Source organism: Diabrotica virgifera, chromosome 6, assembly GCF_917563875.1.
Source record: "Diabrotica virgifera virgifera chromosome 6, PGI_DIABVI_V3a".
Classification (NCBI taxonomy): Eukaryota; Metazoa; Arthropoda; class Insecta; order Coleoptera; family Chrysomelidae; genus Diabrotica; species Diabrotica virgifera.
Genome location: NC_065448.1, coordinates 21,998,327 through 22,022,239, shown reverse-complemented (window position 1 = coordinate 22,022,239; position 23,913 = coordinate 21,998,327).

Below are 23,913 nucleotides of genomic sequence, written 5' to 3'. Positions count from 1 at the left end.
GTTATGCGTAGTTGAAAATTGGCATTTTCATTGAAAAGTGACACCTCTTCGGACGGTTTTTTGTGAATACCTTAAAAACTATGCATCGAACTAAAAACACTATATAAAACATTTTTTAAATTATAAATAACAAAGAGATTCGTTCCTTCGTAAATGTGCTATTTATAAAACTAAAAGAGATATGGTAGGTGAAAAGAGTTTGTTTTTTGGTGCATGTTCAAATTGGTGTATTCAACTTGAAATAACAAAGGATCGGTAGGTTTAGGTGTATAATGCTACCAACGCCTTTTTTAGTGTTTGAAAAGGCCTTTAAAACGAGCACCATTAAATTCCGGTTACATTCAAACTAACCGAGATATGGTGCAAAAAAATATATGACTAATGTACTTAAAGGAAAAAATAAAAAGTACATACATTTAACCCCTCATCCACCAGAATTTAAATGCATTGTTTTTCTTCTGCAATACCTTTTAATATAGTGTTATTTCTACTTTTAAAAAGTTGAACGGGTTTAAAATGAATGGTTTTTGTAAAAAAATGTGATTAAATTAGAGAATGCATTTCTAAATTTTCTTAAAAATCTTATTTTTCTCCATGTAATTCGAAAATAAAAATGTTCCACCCCCGAGAAGTAGTGGGAACCGCCCCCATGATAAAAGCGCTATAGTATATAGGATAGGCTTTGAATCAGGAGATTGGGTTACTCCAAAAATTTCATTAAAATCCATGCAGTAGGATAGAATTCGGAGGTAATATCTGGTTCTTAATCTAGCGCATTGACTGGCGTAATAGAAATAGAATGAAATGCAAATATTGTAAACCATTAATTTCTCAGAAAAATGAACTAATTTGAAATGAAAGTATGACTATAATATTCTATTGATTTATGCAATAATCTATACATCTATAGTGTGTCCCCGAAATATGGCATCGAACATTTTCTCAAATGTAGGAATTAATGATGCGTAGAACCATAAAATATTTTCAAGTATACAAGGTGTTTCTAAAATATCAAAATAACGAGTAACTTTGCTATTTTTATAGAATGCCAGTATCTAGTACGATAACGATAATAGATGGGTACGATAAAGTTCTCGGGCGGCCCTTCCGTCCAGCGTTTTTTTCAATTTTGCTCTATAACTCCAAAGATTTTAACTTTACACCAAAATATCCCAAATAAAATTTCACCGTAATTAAATTCTGCATAGAGACGTGTTTTTCCCGATTTATTTCAACGAAAATTTTCCCCGGAAAATTCCGGTTTTTTCAACAAAATCTTTAATTTTCAATTAAAATTTTAGGTAAGTAATTGTTTATCAATAATTAAATACCTTAGTAGCATACAAGCTATTTTCGTATAGATTATAATTCCAGAAGCCGATAGAAATTGAATGAACCGTTTAGCAACAATTAAATTATTAATTAAAAATTTACAGTCGCTATAATAACCACAATAATCATGATACATAAGAATAACTATGATTTTTGTATAAAAAGACACTGTACCTATCTAATATACTTTACAGAATTGAAATTGGACTATTTAAGCGGCCTCAGGAATATTTTAAAATTATAAACAATTTTTTGATTTATAAACAAATAGAATATCTCAAAAAATGTTAAATTAAATTAAATCATTAAAACGGTATTGGAAAAAAAGCGGCAGGACTCCTCTTTAAAAGAAACGTTTAATTGTGATGAGTGGTTCTTGAGATACAACCGGTCAAAGTTGATCAGAATTTACGGTAAAGATATAAACAATAGGATCATAATATTTGAACCATCACCTTTTTATATCCTCTTTCTTTACACCAATTTTAATATCCTTAAAATAATCATAACATATATTATTATAATAAAAACTATCGATATTACAAGTGAAAATTGCCAAAAATAGCAAAATTCTAATCAAAAATTAGGTTGGAGAAAATGGTATCTCCAAGTTCAAAATCGGTATACGTTAAACGTGAAAAGCCCTATAGGGCTTTTCATCGATTGTCATTTGTTTCGAGCTTCTGTCATGTGTCACATAATATTAATATATCTACGCCATACGTCTTTGGTTTGTATCATTTGTAGATACCAATAACGTATGACGTAGATATGTTAATACAGTAGAACCCCGCAAATCCGAACTAATTGGGGGGACAGCATGTTCGGATTCCGAAAAGTTCGGATTATCCGAAAGTTAGCTTAACTAATAATTCAAAGCTTTCATTTTCGTTGAGTTTGAGTCACAAAACGTTCTCGCAAGAGTGTGGACTGTGGACAATATTTTTGGACTAAGTTGACTGCAAGGAAACCGAAGTAAGTTTATATTTAACATTTATAAGCACTACGTTTACGTAGTTTACGCACTTACGTTTACGAACTGTAAACCGAATGGTACCAGATAGATTAGCGAACATCTGTAAAAACAACAAGCCGTATAGCAGAAGACCCGTTGTAAGGCCGCCGAAAAGGTGGAAAGACAATGTACAGTCAACAACAACTGAAATAGAATAAGAGGCAGACAAACAGGAGTAATCGTAGTCGCACAAAGACGAAGAAGAATAAGAAGTTTACGTATAAAGTACGTATTTATTTTTAAAAAATATTAAATATCAACGTCCTATTAATCATACATTGTTCAATTTTCTGGTTTTACTCTGTATAATAAAGATGTTTTTAAGTTTTTGTCGTGAATTTTTTATTTTTTTTTTAACTTTCTGTTGGTTCGGATTTGCCGAGCGTTCGTATTAGCGGGGTTCAGATTTGCGGGGTTCTACTGTATTATGCAACACATGACAGAAGCTCGAAACAAATCACTGTGAATGAAAATCCCTATTCAGAGCTTACAAGTCAAGTAGAGAACGAACCGCTTTCGTTCGACCAGGAAAACGTCAAATTACCACAGAACGCAAACTAAATGTCAGGGATACCAATTCATCAAGTAGGTACCAACAAACATTGAAGTGTGACGTCATTAAGGGAAATAAATTAATTTTTCTACGACCGTTTAATAACGTGCTCATTATTAGCTATTTTTTCATAGATAATAGCACCTATTACTGTACCCGTGAGTAATAATTCATTACTCACGGGCTGAAGTTACTCATGGGTCATTACTCACGGGCTGAAGTTAGATTCAAGTGACGCATGCCACTTTTAATATTAATCGTATATAAACTGCAAATAAAATTACTTAAAGTTGTTTATTTAATACAATAATTATTGTAATTTATATCAAAAACTAACTTCGAAAAATTTTTAAAGGAATTTTACCTATAACAATGTCAGTATATTTTTTAAGTTTATATTTTGTTTACTAAAAATTTTGACGTTTATGATTTATTTTAGTGACAGTGATATTAGCTCATTTTGTTTATGTTAATTCTAATTTATAACTAATATTGTATTTATTTTTCAAGTTATATTGTGTTGAATATGTTATAATTTATATTAGGTATAGTTATATTATTATATTATATAACTAAATGTAAATATGCATTATAACTATTGAAATACTTGCACCGACAACAGCCATTTCCTTATTTATTAGATTAATTGACAGTAGGTACAAATTTAAGCTTATAATTTTTCGGAAACGAATAGAACTTATATTGCCTATTTCTAGTTGTATTTTTACAATAAATAATAATTTGGTAATAGTAGGCAACCAATTATTCAGCCACGTACTAGGGGTAAATAGCATTTAGGTATTTTTGTAAATTATTATAATTTAAACCTCGAGTAGTTGATAATTAAATTTTTTACTATTTAAAATAAAAAAAAAAGGTCGTAGAAAAAGTATAGTATTCTACTCGCATGTAATGGCTATTACATGCTCGTTGAATAATATACTATATTACTTTGATTTGACTATAATGTAACAACGAAAGGTTATTAAAATAATTAAGAGAAAATCATTATAAAAGTAATTAAAGATTTTAAAATACTTTTAGATTTAAAGATTTAATTATATTGGCCAATCATATGGTCCTGGTTGCTGGATAATTGTCAAGGCCATAGTCCAAAAAAAATAATAAGAAGAAAAATAAGATTCAGGTTATGTTATTAAAACGTAAACAATTGTATGTAGTAAATAAAATTAGTTATTAAAATGCAGCAATGCAAGCAAAATACAATTAATTACATTTACCTTTATACAATAATTGCATATCATATCAATATTGTGGAGCAATATATATTTTTTCTTCTTCATTGACAGTAGATATGAAATATACGTCAATTTGACAATTTCAATTGACAATGAATTATTTAAGAAAGTTACAATATTTCTCCGCTATTCTCGCACGATCGTTTCTCGTATCGCTTCCAAGTACTTGCACACCGCGAATAATCCACTTCCGCAAAAATTGTGTGATGTATTTGATTTAAAATGAATTCAAGAATTTTTTGTAATTGGGCAACAATGTCAACTTAAATCTCTATCGTAAATAATGACGTGCAACGGTAAGTAAATTAGACGGCCTGTAAGTGCTTTCTGAGCATTAAGAGGATCGGTACGTATTTTCGGCTGCAATGCTATTCAAATTGGGATTCATTTTTTTTTTCGAATCCTGAGAAAACTAATAAGTATTTTTGAAAAATTTAAATGCAGAATGAAAGATTACGTTATTAGCGAGGGCCAAAAGTCCCTGAGAACTTCTATAATGTTTATTTTAATAAGTTACAGGGGTGAAAAACGAAGAGAAAATTTAGTGTTATTTTTAATTTCAAATATCTCATTCAAAATAAACTTTTTATTTATTCTAAGGGACTTTCCGCCCTCGGTAATAATTTAGTCTTTCATTCTGCGTTTACATTTTTCAAAAATATTTATTGATTTTTTCAGGATTCGAAAAAAATGAACACAATGTCCGTGGTAATATTTTCCAAATCTATCTTTGTCATACAACGCACTCAGTCGAATATATATTGTCAGGATAATGTCAGTCAGACATTGACAATCAGTGACAATTTTAAATATTTAACATGAATCGGGAATATTTTTAGTTGTTGATTAAATAATATTGATTTGTATTTGTGTATTTGCTAAATAATTGATTTAAGACGTGAACTTTATAAAAAGTTATTTATTGTGTATTATTTATGGAAGATAGAAGCAGAGAATCATCAAGATATATTCTGGGATCCAAGTATTTTGTTGTTAAAGATGTTCAAAATTGTAAGCGTTCCATAGTAACAATATATATTATTAAAAAATCACTTTAACACCTTTCCTCTTTTCTCGATTGAGTATCAGTTTTTGTTGTAGGTACATATAAACTATTACAATCACTGAATACATAACTAGTGAAAAAATTATCATATTTATTAACTGAATTAATAATTTGCAATTATACAAAAAATAACAGTTATCCAAGAACATTCAAAAGCCATCTCTTTAAGCTTGTTATGACATTGTCAAGTAGAATGACATTCTAGTAATATGTACATATCCATACCAGTGTGAATTTTACTACCTACACGTAATTTGCCATGTAAAGACAGAAAAGGTAGGGAGAGCCGTAAAATATTTGCGAATTATGTACCCATAGCCTTATATTATCTTTATGAATACATCAGTCGGTGTACTATATAAGTTCGCACAAAATTTTAACTATTAAATTATCACATTGAAATCTTCACTAAAAATCCAATTAACTGTGTTCAGCGCGTAAAATAAATTATAAAAAATTGTGCTTCTTCTTTTCATCAGATCCGATTCGATACACATGGTGGTCTAACTGGGTTGATCATTGTGGTAGCGATGGTCAACATTTTTACGGTTATTCCGATTTACTCATTTTTTAATCACTTTGTTTGGATTTTATTGATTTTTTATCCTCAGCTAATGGGTTTTATTGATCTTGAACTGAAAAAGAACGGATAAAAATACGAAATAATTGGTTAAGTTAATAGTACAGAGAAATAAGGTTTTTGTCGGGACACTTGACCAGCCAGGTTGCAAATGGATTTTTTGGATACTATATACCTAATACATTATACATAAATACAAAAATGCCCGTCACAGTTCGAACGAGAATTTCAGTTATTAACAAATAAATGTCAATAATGGCAGTTTTTTCGTTTAAATCGCTACAGGTAAAAATATGGTAATTATATATCTTATTTGGAGTATTAATTTTTTAGTAGATATGCAATGGTTTAAATGGTTCTTTTTGAATTTTGGTCAGGGCCGTAACTACCGGGGTACGGGGCCCCGGCCAAGGGGGGCCCCCGTTTGATTGGCCGTGCATAGATTTTAACGAGGAAAATTAAAATATCTATTTTAAAAGCCGATCCCAACGACATATTATCAAATGACACATTAAAAAGACCTTATAGGGGCACCCTAGACAACATAAAGTTTTAATTTTTCATGGGAAAAATTAGTCGTTTCGACTAAAATTGGAACAGAACAAGGGCCCCTAAGGCCTGAGCTAAACGGGGGTCCCCGAGACCTTAACATAAAAATTTAAATTTTGACTTAGGAGATTGGCTATTTCGGCGTAATAAAACCTAAAACGCCATTAGAAGAAGGGCCGGGACTGAGCTTGGGCCCCCGAGACCTTTCGTAAAGATATAAAGATGTCCAGGAACGGATGCCTCAGGAGAGTATTTACAAACCTACATTGTAGCCGAAAAATGTAATTAACATTATGTAGTATATTTTTTTATGAAAACAAAAAATATGTTATATTGATGACACCTACTTGCAAAATTATTTAGCTTAAAATAAGGTGATTTCAAAATTTTTTTTTGTTGGTCAACTAAAATAGCAATATGTAGGTACACCCCCGGTATTTTTCCGGGCACCCTCTTAAGCTGGGGGATTAACCCTAGACTCCCCCGTAGGGTGCCCCCAGATCACGTTTACCCCGGGGCCCCAACATCGAAGTTACGGCCCTGATTTTAGTCCAATCATTTGTTTCTTCGCTAATTGCAAAATAAAATAATTAACATTTCGAAACTAAAAAATTTGCTACAACTTTTGCGAAAATGAACATAAGATTTTTATATTGCACGAAAAGTTAAGTCAACCAGTGCATATAATGCAAAAAAAATTTCAAGACGATTCGTCAATAAGTTTTTGTTTATCCCAAAGAGCTTTTTTTACAATGTTATTGTTCAGAAAATAATAATAATACAGCAATTCTGTGAAAACCACATGAAAGAAGCAAAATTATATTTTCATATTTAAAAAAATTAATAAAAAGACATCTTTATCCTTCCGAAAACATTTTACTAAAGTCGAGTCATTTTTGGCTTATAACCAATTTTAATAGCTTTGTTAATATTGACTGTAGAATAAATCTACTTTAGGATTTTAAAAACTGGTATTTTAACACGAATTTTCAAAAAAAAAGCCTTTTAGCCTAGGTTAATTACGGTCAAAGTTAGCAACTTTTATTATTTATTTCACAGTTACTTCTATATAAATAAAATTCTCCTGTAACAGTGTTAGTTACCATACTCCTCCGAAACGGCTTGACCGATTCTTCGGTACATATTCGAAATTATACAGTGCGTCCATAAAGTAACGCATAAATTCATTATTTCGTAAACCGGCGACATTAAAGAAAAGCCCCGAAACAGGTCGATTTTTATTTTTAAATTCCGATTTTTTGGCATATATATAATACTAGTGACGTCATCCATCTGGGCGTGATGACGTAATCGATGAGTTTTTTAAATGAGAATATGGTTCATATGGTAGCTCATTTGAAAAGGTATTCAATTTTCTATTCACTAATATAAACAATAACATAATTATTTATACAAGGTGTTCAAAAAATCATTTTTTTAATTAAAATAATTGAGACAAAAAGAAGAATGTATGTAATTTACTAATTCAAAATACGTTTTACTGTTGTCAGAAAACAGGAAAAAAACGTTTATTTGACAAATAAATATTGTTTTTCGCTTAAATTCAATGTTAAAGCTGCCACCCACCTGTCTCTTGGCAGTTTGAACATTTCGTTTAAGCGAAAATCAATGTTTATTCGTCAAATAATTTTTTTTCTGTTTTCTGAGAGTAGTAAAATGTATTTTGAATTAAATAAATTACATATATTCTTCTTTTTGTCTCACTTATTTTAATTAAAAAAAATGTTTTTTGAACACCCTGTATAAATAATTATGTTAATGTTTACATTATTGGATAGAGAATTGAATACCCTTTCAAATGAGCTCACATGACCCCTATTCTCATTTAAAAAAATCATCGATTGCGTCATCACGCCCAGAAGGATGACGTCACTAGTATGATATATATGCCAAAAAATCGTAATTTAAAAACAAATATCGACCTGTTTCGGGATTTTTCCTTAAAGTCGCCGGTTTACGAAATAACGAATTTATGCGTTACTTTATGGACGCATTGTATATGTATATTCGGTAGGTCTTAGAATCGGTCGTAACCTATTTTTCATATCCCTAAATGATAAGGGGGGTTATCCCTAACATTTTGAAATGTTAGGTGGGGATATGTGTACATAACGTACTCTACAAAACTACGAGTACATCCAAATTAAAAAAAAATTGATCAAAATCCATCAACAAGCTCCAGAGATATTAATCGCAGCATATGTTTCAAGAATCAATTTCATTTTTTGAGTGCACGGATTTTAATAATTCCCCTCCACCGACCACGAATCGATTTCGGTATAACGTCATTTTTAAAGCTTTATTAACCACTCTGTTAAAGCTCAAAGTTTACTTACACTTTTACACATAAACTATAGATATACCTTGAACTTCAAAATGGCTCTAGTTAGGTTGCTTAATTGCTATAAACAAAGTAGCTGTGAATTAAAAAAAAAGTGGCTAGCTTTGACCCTAATTAACATAAACAAAAAGTTTTTTTTTGAAAATTCGTGTAAAAATACCAGTTTTTCAAATCCCAAATACCCCAGGCTGTGGGTGAAAAAACGTGATATAATTCAGGAATTTTTGAAACCTATCACGTGTTGTAAAGGACGATGCCAGGAATAACTTCTACTAAAATGTAACCAAAAATATTGTGCGCTTTTTTTTTTAATTGCGATTTTCATTTGTTAAATTTGCAATTTTTATTGATTTTTAATTTTGTAGCTTAGGATATTGATTTTAGAGAAAAACTTTTTAATAGAAAGTTGTAGTAAATTAAAAAAACATACAATTTGAGCTACAGTAAGTTTAATTTGGTTAATTGGTTATTGCAAAACAGCCTGCGAAAAGTCCAAAATGGCCGTTTTTTACAATTGCATTATTTATTGTACAAATAATTTTTTTTATTTTTTAAAGCGCTAAAATGAAGATCTTTCGATTCCAAACATAAAAAAAATTGTAGAGCCAGATTAACGAATTTGTTGCTTAGATATTATAAATTGTTTATCCCAAGAGGTCAAATGTCGAAGGCTATAACTTTTAGAAAAAAAATCGTAGAAAGTTGGCGAAACATCCAATCTCCTTCTAAAGAGTTATATTTTCATATTCTCATGTAAATAAATGCGTAAAATATTTTTAAACCTCTAATTTTTGGATTTGAAAATAAGGGGGCAAATTTCGTTATAAACATTTAGAGCTGAAGCGGCCCTGTATATCCTATGAGTTTCTAACTTACAGATTATTGTTGCTAAAGACGAAACGAAGATTTATAAAAAAATTAAAATTTTCTACAACCAACTGAAGCCGAGATAATTGGTTTTTTTTTCTTAAATCATAGTGCCTTTATTTATAACAAATTAAGAAATTATTTTACAGTCATTGACTAAAGAAAGACTTATATTATCTTAAAATAAAAATTATTATAAAATATAATTACATTTAATTATTAAAAATTATTTTTTAAATCGGTGCTTTTGCAAGCGGCCGAATTTTGCAAATCGCCCAGCTCGCTTCAAATCCGCGCGCTCGGAAAATTTTTACGTATCTTGTATTAAATTAAAAAAAAATGTAATAATATTACCATTATAATATACAGTCTATTTACCACTGTATTTGTTTTTCTTGATAAACTTTTATATGTGAAATCCAAAAAGAATAGTCACTACCAGAAGAAAAAGTTTTATATTGTATATTATAGTAAGAAGTAACATTATTATTACTATATTTATATAACAATGAAAAAATTAAAAATATAGTTATATATTTCATATAAATGTATCATTTTTGTAATATTATTTCTTCAGAAATGAAATTTTACATATAAAAGTTTATCAAGAAAAACAAATACAGTGGTAAATAGACTGTACATTATAATGGTAATATTATTAAATTGTTTTCTGTCGAAATTTAATACAAGTTACGCAAAAATTTTCCGACCGCGCGGATTTGAAGCGAGCCGGGCGATTTGCAAAATTCGGCCGCTCGCAAAAGCACCGAATTTAAAAATAATTTTTAATAATTAAATGTAATTATATTTTATAATAATTTTTATTTTAAGATAATATAAGTCTTTCTTTAGTCAATGACTGTAAAATAATTTCTTAATTGTTATAAATAAAGGCACTACGACTTAAAAAAAAAACAATTATCTCGGCTTCAGTTGGTTGTAAAATTTTTTTATTTTTTTATAGGTAAATCTTCGTTTTGTCTTCAGCAACAATAATCTGTAAGTTAGAAACTGATAGGATGTACAGGGCAGCTTCAGCTCTAAATGTTTATAACGAAATTTGCCCCCTTATTTTCAAATCTAAAAATTATCTCGGCTTCAGTTGGTCGTAGAAATTTTTTATTTTTTATAAATCTTTTTTTTTTTCATCTTTAGCAACAATAATCTATAAGTTAAAAACTCATAGGATGTACAGGGCCGCTTCAGCTCTAAATGTTTATAACGAAATTTGCCCCCTTATTTTCAAACCCAAAAATTAGAGGTTAAAAAATGTTTTACGCATTTATTTACATCAGAATATAAAAATACAACTCTTTGGAAGGAGATTAAATGTTTCACCAACTCTCTATGATTTTTTTCAAAAAGTTATAGCCTTCGACATTTAACCTCTTGGGATAAACAATTTATAATATCTAAGCAACAAATTCGTTAATCTGGCTTTACAATTTTTTTATGTTTGGAATTGAAAGATCTTCATTTTAAAACTTTAAAAGGTAAAAAAAATTATTTGTACAATAAATAATGCAATTGTAAAAAACGGCCATTTTGGACTTTCGCAGGCTGTTTTGCAATAACCAATTAACCAAATTAAACTTACCGTACCTCAAATTGTAGGTTTTCTAATTTTCTACAACTTTCTATTAAAAAGTTTTTCTCTAAAATCAATATCCTAAGCTGCAAAATTAAAAATCTTTAAAAATTGCAAATTTAACAAATGAAAATCGCAATTAAAAAAAAAGCGCACAATATTTTTGGTTACATTTTACTAGAAGTTATTCCTGGCATCGTCCTTTACAACACCTGATAGGCTTCAAAAATTCCTGAATTATATCCTGAAATCGACCTATTTTTTACCCACAGCCTGGGGTAAAAGTAGTTTTAGTCTTCAGTCAATATGAACAAAGTTATTCAAATTGTTTGTAAGCCAAAAATGACTCTACTTCAGTAAAATGTTTTCGAAATAATAGAAATAATTTTCTAATGATTTTTTAAATACTTTAAAAAAACAACTATTCTTCTTTCACGTGGTTAGCTCTTTGGGATAAACAAATTGAATAAAATTTAAACTAATTAACGAATCATTTTAAAAAATTTTGTGCATTATATGGACTGTTTGAATCAACTTTTCGTGCAATATGAAAATCTTAAGGTTATTTTAGCAAAAATTATAGCAAATTTTTGATTTTAGAAATTTTAGTTTTATTTTGCAATATCCGAAGCAACAAATAATCGGACCAAAATTCAAAAACTGCCATTTAAACCTTTGCATATCTACTAAAAGAGGAATACTACAAAAATAAGATATTTATTCACACTATTTTTACCTGTAGTGATTTAAACGAAAAAAGCTGCCATTTTGACCGTTATTTGTTAATAACTAAAATTCTCGTCCGAACTGTGACGGTGCGAGCATTTTTGTATTTATAATGTATTAGGTATATAGTACCCATAAAACCCATTTGCAACCTGGCTGCTTAAGTGTCCGGAGCATGGTATATTTTTGCCTTATTTCCCTGGCGTATAAAATTATCTGATTAGGAATCCATCTTCTCGGTAACTAGTTCAAGGAATAATTGATTTCTTAAATTGCACCGCAAAATTACTACGAAGATTTTTAAAAATAAACAATTATTGAACAATTATCAGAAAAGGCAGTGAAAAAGAAGAGTTGAAAATTTATTTGCACATCTCCGCATTCCATCAATCGAGTTTACGCAGAAGCGACTCTTATCTGCAAATTAATCTAGATTTCAATTCACTGTCACTTATAAACAAAGAAATTCACAAGATTATAGAAAAAACAACAGAAAATTCAAAACTTATTAACTTAACGCTTTAAAAATTGAAGAGATGTTGAAAAGAGCTTTCGAGAATGAAACATCTGGAATATTGGTCAATGGAACACCAATTAACAACATTAGGTATGCGGACAATACTGTAGTAAAGGCGGACCAACTCTATGAACTCCAGAGGCTAATGAACAAGATAGTTGAGTATGGAGAAGCATAGGAACTGTCAATATAACAATAAATAATAATTAACGGTAATACTTTAGAACAAGTAGAAAATTACAACTAACTAATCATACAATCGATTACCCCAAAGAAAAAAGTTTAAATAGAAAAATCACGAACAAACCTTAAGAACAAATTTAATGAGGAAGGTACTTTGTATAAGAGACCTGAAATTAGACTTGACAATTAAGCTAGCAAGGTGCTATTGTGCTATATTTTCATGACTCTGCTCCAGGAAATGGAAGCGTGGACCGTTACCGCAGCGACTACTAAGAAGTTAGAAGTATTCGAACTGTTGATATATAGAAGAATCCTGAAGATATAATGGACCGAGCATGTAACGAACAACGAAGTCACGAGAAGAGTTTAAAAAAAATGAGCATAATGGAAATCATCAATATAAGAAAACTGCTATGCCTGGAGCATGTCCTGCATGGTACTTCAATTGATTACACAAGGGAAGAACCAGGGCAGGTAAAGTATAGGAAGAAGACGAATTTCATGGCTTCGTAACTTGAGGGGATGCTATGGATGCATATTAATGGAACTATTCAGAGCAGCTGTATCTAAAATCAGAATCCTCGCAGAGATGAAACATAAAGAAAAAAATTGTTTTTAAACACTAAAATTATAGCAGATACTAGTATATTAATTTATTTGATTGAATATATAAAATGGAATGACAACTTACTGGAGGCACATCAAAAAACAGAGTAATGTCTATATAAAAAGAAGAAGAAGAAGAAGAGAATATATAAAATATATAATATTACTAAAAATATAAAAATATTCAAAGGTATTGTTTATATTGTGATGATATAAAAAGCTCTTTGATAACGGTCAACGGTTTTGTATACATAGAAAAAGATTGTATAAAACTACAAAATATTTCACAACGTTGCTAGAAATAACCAGAAATCTACCACAAACTTAAAAGATGTCAACAGATATCAAAAGCAGACGCGGAAAGAGTTTAAAACAGTTCTCCAACAATTTCGTTTATATTAACACTGAGATGGAGTCAAGAATTTATGAAGCCAGTGTAAGAAAAATAATGACATATTACATAGTATACGTCAAAAACAAGACCCGACACAGCCACAAAACAAAGACTACTGGAAACGGCGGAGATGAGAGTACAGTGGAACCTCGATAAGTCGGATTAATCGGGACCGCGACCGATCCGGGTTATCGAAAATTCGGGTTAGCCGGAGAATATGGTAAAAATTAATAAAATTCATATAAATAATAAACAAATACACATTATAATTGCAAAAATATGAAATATACATGCACAGTACATCTAAATTACGAAAAGTTGTTGTAACTATACAGTATTGTTTATTTTTTGGTAAAAACTCAGTCAAAGTGAAAAAATGATTGTTTTGCCTGATGAAAATCGGTTCGGGTTAGCCGGACTTCCGGATTATCGGAGGCCGACTTATCGGGGTTCCACTGTACTGAGAAGAATTGCAGGAAATACGCTGAGAGATCGAAAGAGGAGTCAAGATATTAGGAGAAAATGTAATAAATAAACCAATGGACTTTAAATCGAAACAAAGATTGATTAACCACATAAGCAGAATGGGTGAGACCCAAATAGGTGTGTTCAAAATAGCAAGAGATAAATCACCAATCGGTAGAAATATCGGCCAACCGCGCAAAAGATGGACTGATAATCTTCCATAGAGGTATCAATGCCAAAAAAGTGCAGTGACTATCGAACCATAAGCTTAATAATCCACAAGGAAGAACTTCCTGTAGTTGGCTGTATACCATTAATTACAAGTGAATTTTAATAAAAGTTGCCTGCCACCTCTTATAACAGAATAACCTAGTAACCTTTTGACCCACTTACAACGTGTTGGAGTCATATGTTGCCCTAGGGCCGTATCCTTAGGAATTTTATCCATCCTTTGGATCTTTCGATGTTTTCATTTATATAAGACTTTTGTCTATTTTTTGAAAGGCTTTAACCTTTGTATTTTTTGGTTGGCTCACCATGTTCTTGTAACACTGATGATGTTCTTGTTACAGAGCGAAAACGTTTTGTTCATATGTTTGTAGGCCTTTAGGGCTTTTTAAACTAATATACCTTTCACCAATAAGCTTAATGTCAGATACCTTGAAAATTCTGTTGAAAATTATCCACGCCAGAATACACTCTAAACTGGAGCTGAATATTAGTGACACTCAATATGTGTTCCGCAACGGTATGGGTACCAGAGAGGCATTATTCTCCTTCAACGTGATGACAGAGATGTTTGGATGTTAACCGTCCTCTTTACGTCTGTTTTATAGACTACAATAAAGCGTTTAATAAAGTAAAACATGATCGACTCATGGAAATTCTAAAAAATAAAAACCTAGATGAAAGAGGTTTAAGGATAATAACACACTCTATTATAATCAGCGAGCAATAGTAAGACTTAATAAAAAACAAACATCTGAAGAAATGGAAATAAAGAGAGGAGTCAGGCAAGGCTGCATACTATCACCTCTACTATTTAACGCTTATTCTGAAGAGGTAATTCGAGAAACTCTGGAAGATAAAACAATCTGCATAAGAATAAATGGAGTCTTAGTTAACAACATCAGAAATGCAGATGATACAGTAATTATAGCCGATAGTTTACAAGACATAGAAGGACACATGAGTAAAATAGTAAGGTGCAGTGGGGAGTACGGACACTCTCTTAACATCAAAAAGACGAAGTTTATGAAAATTAGTGAAAAAACCATAATACTAACGAAATCTTTATAGTAGAGGGCCAACAGATCGAAAGAGTAAAAAGTACACTTACCTAGGAACACTTATAACAGAAAATAGTGACTACACTGCAGAAATCAAAGTCAGAATCAAAAAAGCACGTTCTAATTTTATGAAAATGAAAAAGGTCCTATGTCGCAAAGACTTAACATTAGCTTTTAAAGTACGCCTAACAAAATGTTACGTTCACAGTACGAGTATACTACACTATGGAGTGGATTCATGGACGTTAAATCTAGAGACAATGAGACGACTTAACGCCTTTGAAATGTGGACCTATAGAAGAATTATGAGGGTTTCCTGGGTAGATAGAGTTACGAACAATGAAGTACTGGGTATCAATCCGCCAATGAACAGGCATAATTGTTTAAAAAGAAGAAGGAGAACAACAATTTTGTTTAAAACTTGTACCATTTTTATAAGAGAATTCCATTTTTAATACTGAGTCGTGAGTCCATTTTAAGTTTTTAATAATTTTTAAATAATTGCTTAAAATTTGGTCCTTAACTTCTCTCCTTGCTTACAATTAGGTATTACTTTTCTTTCGACAAGATAATTTGATAATCACTAGAGAGCGGAATATATGCAACACAACATTACCAAAATATGCGCATATATATGCATTACTTTTACTACAAATATGCAGGTATTTTTTCTAAATTTGTTCAAATATGCAAATGCATATTAAAAATACTCAAAAATAAAACAATATATTAAATATAAACATTTATGTTTAATACATATTTATTTTTCACATAAAAACAAATGAAATGACACACAAAAACTGATATTATAATTAAATTAAGAATCTAAATTATAGTATGAATTTATAATCAAATATTTTTCAAAATTTTCAACTAGCAACTTTTGCCTTCTATCACTAAAAACGTGTTTGAACACAGAAAAAGTTCGTTCTACATCTACTGATGTTATAGGACAATTTGTATTTTGATGCTTCTCTCTATGTCCGTCTTTATAGAAGTAAAAGCGAATTTGTCGAATAAAAACACTCTTTCCAGAAAAATTTCTTTTGTGGGACATGATGCTTTTGTTTGTCAGTTCCTCATTTAAAAAATGAAATGTGAAAATGAATGTAACTTACGATTTTGGAACAGGCCTTGCAAAATACTTTGTCTCCACTTAGCTTTAACTCGGGAAAACACTTTATCCAAGCACTTTTTTGAATGGTAGACATATTTAAATTTAATATATACCAATCACTTCAAAAACACTAAATACGATACAACGTTTACTTTAAACAAATGTTGGCCGGAAACTGACAAAATAAATATTAGACCCTTAAAAGCAGGTAGGTACCTACGACTTGCTACGCTGATAAAATAATATTTTTCTGGGAACACCCATAATTGTTAAATTCAGGTGTAATGGGAAAGCCCAGATAGATAATAATGAGCGATAGATAGATAAATAACGAGCTCGTTCATATCGAAGTTATAAAATTCCAACTAAGAGAGGAAAATTTTAAACTTTTATATAATTTATTTTTAAAATATGCAAAATAAATCGTGTTTAGCTTAAATATGCAATGTTGTGCTTGTTGTCTGAAAATATGCAATATATGCATCTATATGCACTTTGCATATACAGTAGAACGTCAATAATCCGGATTAATTGGGACTGGACCCCATCCGGATTATCAAGTTATCCGGATTATCGAAATTACCTCAAAACAAGGCCAGTATACACATTAAAGTACAGCAAACGTTTTAAAATTTTATGTTTTCTCTTGTATAGTAAAGTGTCTAGAAGTGAAATTAATCAAAACATTTTTTTATGTTTAAACACTGTATTGTAATTAATTTATAATAGCAGCATGCGTACAGTAAAAACATCAGACACTATTTGGGGTTTTTAAAAAATGTGTAAAATGTTTTTGAACTGCGTAGCGTAGAGGTTCGTTTTTCGCAGCTAAGATCTTAATTTATTTTAAAAGAATCAGATATTTTTAATAGATGCAAATCCGGATTATTGAAGGTCCGGATTTTTGACGTCCGGATTATCGACGTTCTACTGTATTCCGCTCTCTAATAATCACATTATAGCAGCTGCGTAACTCTCAACCTATAGACTAAGAGCCGCTATAGGTGAAATTTCTTAATCATTTTAGGCACGACGGCACCCTATAACTTAAATAGTAGAACCTAAAAGAAAACATTTGAGCACTGTGCCGTCACTTTTCAGTGGCACATGCGTCTACAGTGGCGCATCAAACTTTCCACTTATGGACGGGATACATAAATTAAAAAATACCCTCCCTCATTACCAGAATTTAATTTTTTTCATTTTTTTTTAAGTTCTATGTGATTAAGACATAAGATTCATCGTAATTTTAACCCACCACCCCCTTCTCCCTGACCCCCCACTATCAAAAACTTTATTTTTCGATTTTATTTTTTTTTGGTGGGATGCAATCAATTTTAAAATTTCAAAAAATTCACGTTCAGGCATAGTTAAGACTTTTATAAAACACGTCTATTTTTTATAGATCTATAGGTTGAGTGTACATAACCTCAAAAAATTTTTAAATTTTTTTTTCTTTTGGAAAAAAGTATATAACTTTTTTTGGGGATAGCTGCAGATCTAATTTTTTCTTAGTCTTGTTTAGTTTATCAAACACTATATTTCTAATTTTTTCAGATTTTTCTGTAACGCTGGTCACCTTCAAAAATCCAAAAAACTGTTTTTTAAGGGGGTTTTGGGGGGTTTGAACGTGTTTTTCCAATTTTTAAATATTCTAAAGGACTCAGTTACTTCAAGTTATATATAACCTATAAAAACAAAATTGATTTGACATATTATGAAGTCTATAAAATAGGGAAAATCCCCCAAAACCCCCCAAAAAATAGTTTTTCGGATTTTTTAAGGTGGGAAGCCTTACGGAAAAATCTGAAAAAAATCAAAAATATAGTGTTTGATAAAACACACAAGATTAAGAAAAAATTAGACCTGCAGCTACTCCTCAAAAAAAGTTATACGCTTTTTTGAAAAAAAAAATTCTTTTAATTTTTTGAGGTTATGTACACTCTACCTATGGGTCTATAAAAAAAAGGCATATTTTATAACAGCCTCAGCTATGCGTGTGAATTTTTTGAAATTTTAAAATTGATTGCATCCCACCAAAAAAAAAATAAAAATAAAAAATGAAGTTTTTGATGGTGGGGGCAGGCGGAAAGGGGTGGTGGGTTAAAATTACGCTGAATCCTATGTGTTAATCACATAGAACTAAAAAAAATAAAAAAAAATTAATTCTGTTAGTAAGTTCTGTTAACTTTTAATTTATTTATCCCGTCCATAAGTGGAAAATTTGATGCGCTACTGTCGACGCATGTGCCACTGAAAAGTGACGGCACAGTGTTCAAACGTTTTCTTTTAGGTTCTACTATTTAAGTTATAGGGTCCCATCGTGCCTAATATGATTAAGAAATTTCACCTATAGCGGCTCTTAGTCTATTAGCCTACAGTCTCGACACCGTACGAAATTGATTTGATTTTGTGGTCAGAAGTGAAAACAAACTAAAAACCAAAATTTATGAATTTCGCATTACGTGTAGTTTTTATTTAAGTTTATTAAATTTAATAAATCACGGCTCGTTAACTCGGAACTGTTATCTTAATAAATAAAAACGATAAAAAGCCAAGACAAGTCAATTAAAATCCGATTGAAAATTATTATTGGTAGCAGAATTTTTACGACAGCTCATTTGTCGAAAATTATTATAAATTTGTCGCGTTCGTCGTTTGATCAACTTTGTATAAAAAGAAGAATCTGCCAGGAAAATCAATAGTATACTAATGACAAGGGAGCATACTAATGGTAGGGGAGCAAAGCATGCTAAATGTGCAGTCACTCGAGCATTATGGAAACCTATTGGATTGTGAAGAGAAGGTCCTAAAACCAAAAAAAGTTAAGTAAGGTTTTCCATTTTAGTAGCGACTTTCCATTTTTAATTTAATTTTCCATTTCCAACAACCGTTTTTTAGATTATAGCGCCATCTATCCATAATTTAAAAAATGTCTCGAATAAAAGTTACTTATTTTTACGTAAGGAATCCAAATCTGCAATAAAAATGGGGCTCCCATTTAATATTTTAAAGTAACCCCCCACCCCACTTTCGGGGGGGGGGGGGGTCGTGTTTAGTGCCATTCGATAGATTTTTCAAAAATATTGAATAAGTGTATTTTTCAGTTTTTCGATCTCATACTCATTTCGCAAAATATTGTGGGATTCGTATTTAAAATATTAAATTTACCCCCCACCCCTCTCCGTGGGAAGTCGTGTTTGGTATCATTCGATAGATTTTTGAAAAATATTCAGCACGTATTTTTTAGTTTTTCAATGTGTCATTCATTTCGCGAAATATTCGCTTTTTTCTTGTGAAACTTTGGGACTCACCCATTTCCTTACGCCCCGCCCCGCTCAAATCGTCAGATTTTTGAAATATAGACTCTGTTGAATGTACTTAACTTACCTTATCTTTATCTGAGACGATTTCGAGTTTTTCTAAGAACATATTTTTTTTGCCCCCCCCCCCCTATAAATAACTCCCCTACATTAAGAGCCAATATATGGTAGAGGTACATTTTCAGGGTAAAAGGTTTCTCCTCATGTAATAATCTGACGCGCTAGAGTAACTGCAAAAATCCCCTCTTGGGCTCCCCTACCATAAAAAATTTAATAAACATCTTAAAATTAAGACATTTTGGTGGCATATGGAAAGAATCTCACGTAATAATAATTAAAACCCCAGGAAAAAATGGCACATGCCAAAGAATTATGGACCTATAAGCTTATTACTAGTAATAAGCAAAATTTTTTTGGCCATCCTGTATAAATAATGATGTTAATATTTATATTACTTAATAGAGAATTAAATAACCTTTGAAATGAGCTACCACACGACCTCTATTCCCATTTGAAAAATCATCGATGACGTCATCACGCCCAAATCGATGACGTCACCATTATGGGATATACATCAAAAAATCAAAATTTACAAATAAAAATCGACCTGTCAGAGCTTTAACTCTGAAAATAATTAAGTCATGAGATAATAGACCGTTTCCATACTTTATGAATGCACTGTATAACCCCACATACATACAGTGCTAGTCAAAAGTCCGTATCCTCCCTCTTATCTTTTGAACGGTTATACCTATAACAGTGAAATTTGGAGGGAGGAAATAAATAGACATAAGCTTCTTAACTAGTCATGACAGGTGTGACACTGTGACCGATAATTTTAAATGGGATCTTATAGCAAGTGATACCTCATTTGAAAGGTTTCGAAATACCTATTCAGGCATGCTAATTTTTTTGGGATTAAGTTGATTTTGATTTTGGTGAATAAATTAAATAAATATAATATTGTAGTTTCGCATTTAATTAATAAAAATTCAAATGGTTTTTTTGTCAAAAAAGTTGACGTTTTTCAATTATCTAGTAGTTTTTCAAAAAATAACAGTTGTTCAAACAGAAAGGCACATCAGGTAAACAGTTCTTACCAAAACATATAAGAGTTATTTGTCGACCAGGTAAGAGGTATGCGCAACATAAGAGAGACGAGATTGTTTATGGAGATTTAGCGACACGCTTCAATTACTATTTTACTACTTTTTAAATGCTAATTTTAATTTTAATTTTAATTTTTAATAACGTTTTCAAAATGAAATAATATGGGCCATTTAAAATTCACATTTCTTTCTATACCAAACCAGATGGTAATGGTATGTTAGGTGTCAGTTTATTTACTTCGCCATTAAATAGTTAGTTTATTAGACCTTATGTTAATAAATCACCTTTTGTAAATGCATTCGAAGACGCTTTTTAAAACTACAGATAAAGGGCCAGCCTCTGTCATGTCAATAAATTAGCCTTCAACTTAAAACCACAGACATGTTTTTTAGTTCAGTCACAGAATAAATAACCACACAGAAGCGAAACTCCTGCCGAAAACGGTAACACAATTTTCATGCTCATGTGTCAACGTAACTGGTGCAACCTCACTTTTGCGACTGACGTGACAGTTGTTTATAGTTAAATTTTATATTTATATATGTTTTATTTTATATTTTATTTATATTTTATAGTTCAATTTTATATTTCTTATTTAATTAATACCTACTTGTCAAAAATATTACCTAATTTGGAATGGTCTATTCCTTAGAACATCAAGTTCTATTCTGTAACTGATGCACAAGGTCAAATATTTCGGTCCCTACAAAATCGATGGAAACGACCATAGCCACCTTTACTTTACAAGCCATGAAGAGAAAAAGGCAACGTCGCAATTGATGACGTCCGTAGTCTGACTTTCGGACTACCGATTTCGAAACTACGATTTTAAAGTACAAATTCTGGTAAAATTTATAGTATTTTTTGAGTCGAACAAGAAAATATTATTAATTGGAAGTTTGTACAAAATAATATTAAAAGTAATTCCTTGTAAGTAACGTTTATTATACAAAAAAAAAACCAACAACAAGAATATAAACGGGATTTATTTTTTTCGAATCCTAAGAAAACTAATAAGTATTTTTCAAAAATTTAGAGTGAAAGATTACGTTAGGACCAAGGGCCCAAAGTCCCTGAAAACTTCTATGTTTATTTTAATAAGTTACAGGGGTGAAAAACTAAGAAAATTTAGTGTGATTTTTAGTTTCAAATATGTCATTAAAAAAACTTTTTATTCATTCTAAGGGACTTTTAGCTCTCGGTAATAAAGTAATCTTTTATTCTGCGTTTAAATTTTTCAAAAATACTTATTAGTTTTCTCAGAATTCGAAAAAAAATATTACATTTAAAATACAGGCGTCAAAATTTTGCATTTTGTTCCATTCCCCTTAAAGTTTGTCGCACTTATTTAGAAACACCCTGAATTGATAAAGAACAAATCTAGTTGTTAAACATAAGCGAATTAATCAAAAAAACAGAATGTTAAGAAAACTGGAGTCTATAGTTTGGTTTTAATTTCAGTATTTTATAAATGCCCGGTACAGCATAAAAATTTAACTGGTTAGCAACAATATTATTACAGCGTATTGTTAAAGAACTAGGCTATAACATATTAAAGAATCACTAAAATCTGCCAACAGGTTTAGGAAATATAAGACATTAAAAATGACAAAATTTTTAAGTGGACGGATTTGTATATGCACGCAAGTTTATATAAAAATATATTATATTGAACTAAAATCATCTTAATAACATACCTTTTAATGTTCTTTATAATTTGGAGCACGAAATATTGTAAAATATTTCAGTTTCTCTGTAAATACAGTGAAAATTATTTAAGAACAAATGAGAACTGTCAGAATTAATCGGTCTACCAATAGATGTTGCCAAGTTTCAACTTCATGGCTTGTTAAGTAAAGGTGGCTATGAAACGACAGTCAGATTCGCTTCTGTGTTAATATTTATTCTGTGGTTCAGTCGATCTGCAATCACGCGTCGGTTCACACAACCCCCAGCAGTAGTCGGTCGCTCGCTAGGCCAAAACAATAACAAACCCTCTTATGAGAGATACAGTAAGTAAATCGTTCAGCTGGACATAGGGAATATCCATTGGAAAAATTGTGGCAACTGCGCTAACCTGTGTTAGTTGAAGCTTGTGTTCAAGTACGGTTTTTGGTGCAATAGGGCTGTTAGAACGAATAGAATGAGTGAGTTTTGAAGCAAGGCTGTCCATAAATAAATTAAAAACAAAGTTTATAATTAATAAGTTATTAATTTTAATTTAATTTTTAAAATATTTTTTATTTAAAAACTAATCTCAAAACTAAACAGTTTTCCCATTCCCTTAGGCCAAAATATTTAGCTACTACATTGTCATATTTTGACGTTTATTTATGTTAACGTCACCCTTTTTGACATGTTATCATAGGCGGAATTTTGAATTTTTATTAATTAAATGAGAAACTACAATTTTATATTTATTTCATTTATTCATCAAAATTAGCTTAAACTCAAACAAAATTAGTATGACTGAATAGGTATTTTTAATACCTTGCCGAGGTATCACTTGCCATAAGGTCCCATTTAAAATTATCTGTCACAGTGGCGCTGTAAAGTCATCTGTCACTATTACGTCACCTGTCACCTGTCATGAGTAGTTAAGAAGCTTACGTCCGTTTATTTCCTCCCTCAAAATTTCACTATTATAGGTATAACCGTTCAAAAGATACGAAGGGGAGTACGGACTTTTGACTAGCACTGTATAACAGAAAGTGATAGGCTGTCACGAATTTAGGGAGCGCAGCGTTCACAAGACGAAACAACTGTTACCGCTCCATCAGGAACTGCTCTCTCATTTTTTCGTCTCCTGAATGCAACCAGGTTCGATTTCTCTTTCTATCAATTATTAATTCTTTAAGTATTATACAAAGACAGTCAAACACAGAAAAACTTTTTTTACTAAAAGATATTAACTTAAAGTTTTCAATGTTCTACCCATTTAACCGATATAAACAGTTAAACAACCGCAAGATAATCTTCTTTGTAGATATCTCTGGGTATTTGTATGTTTTT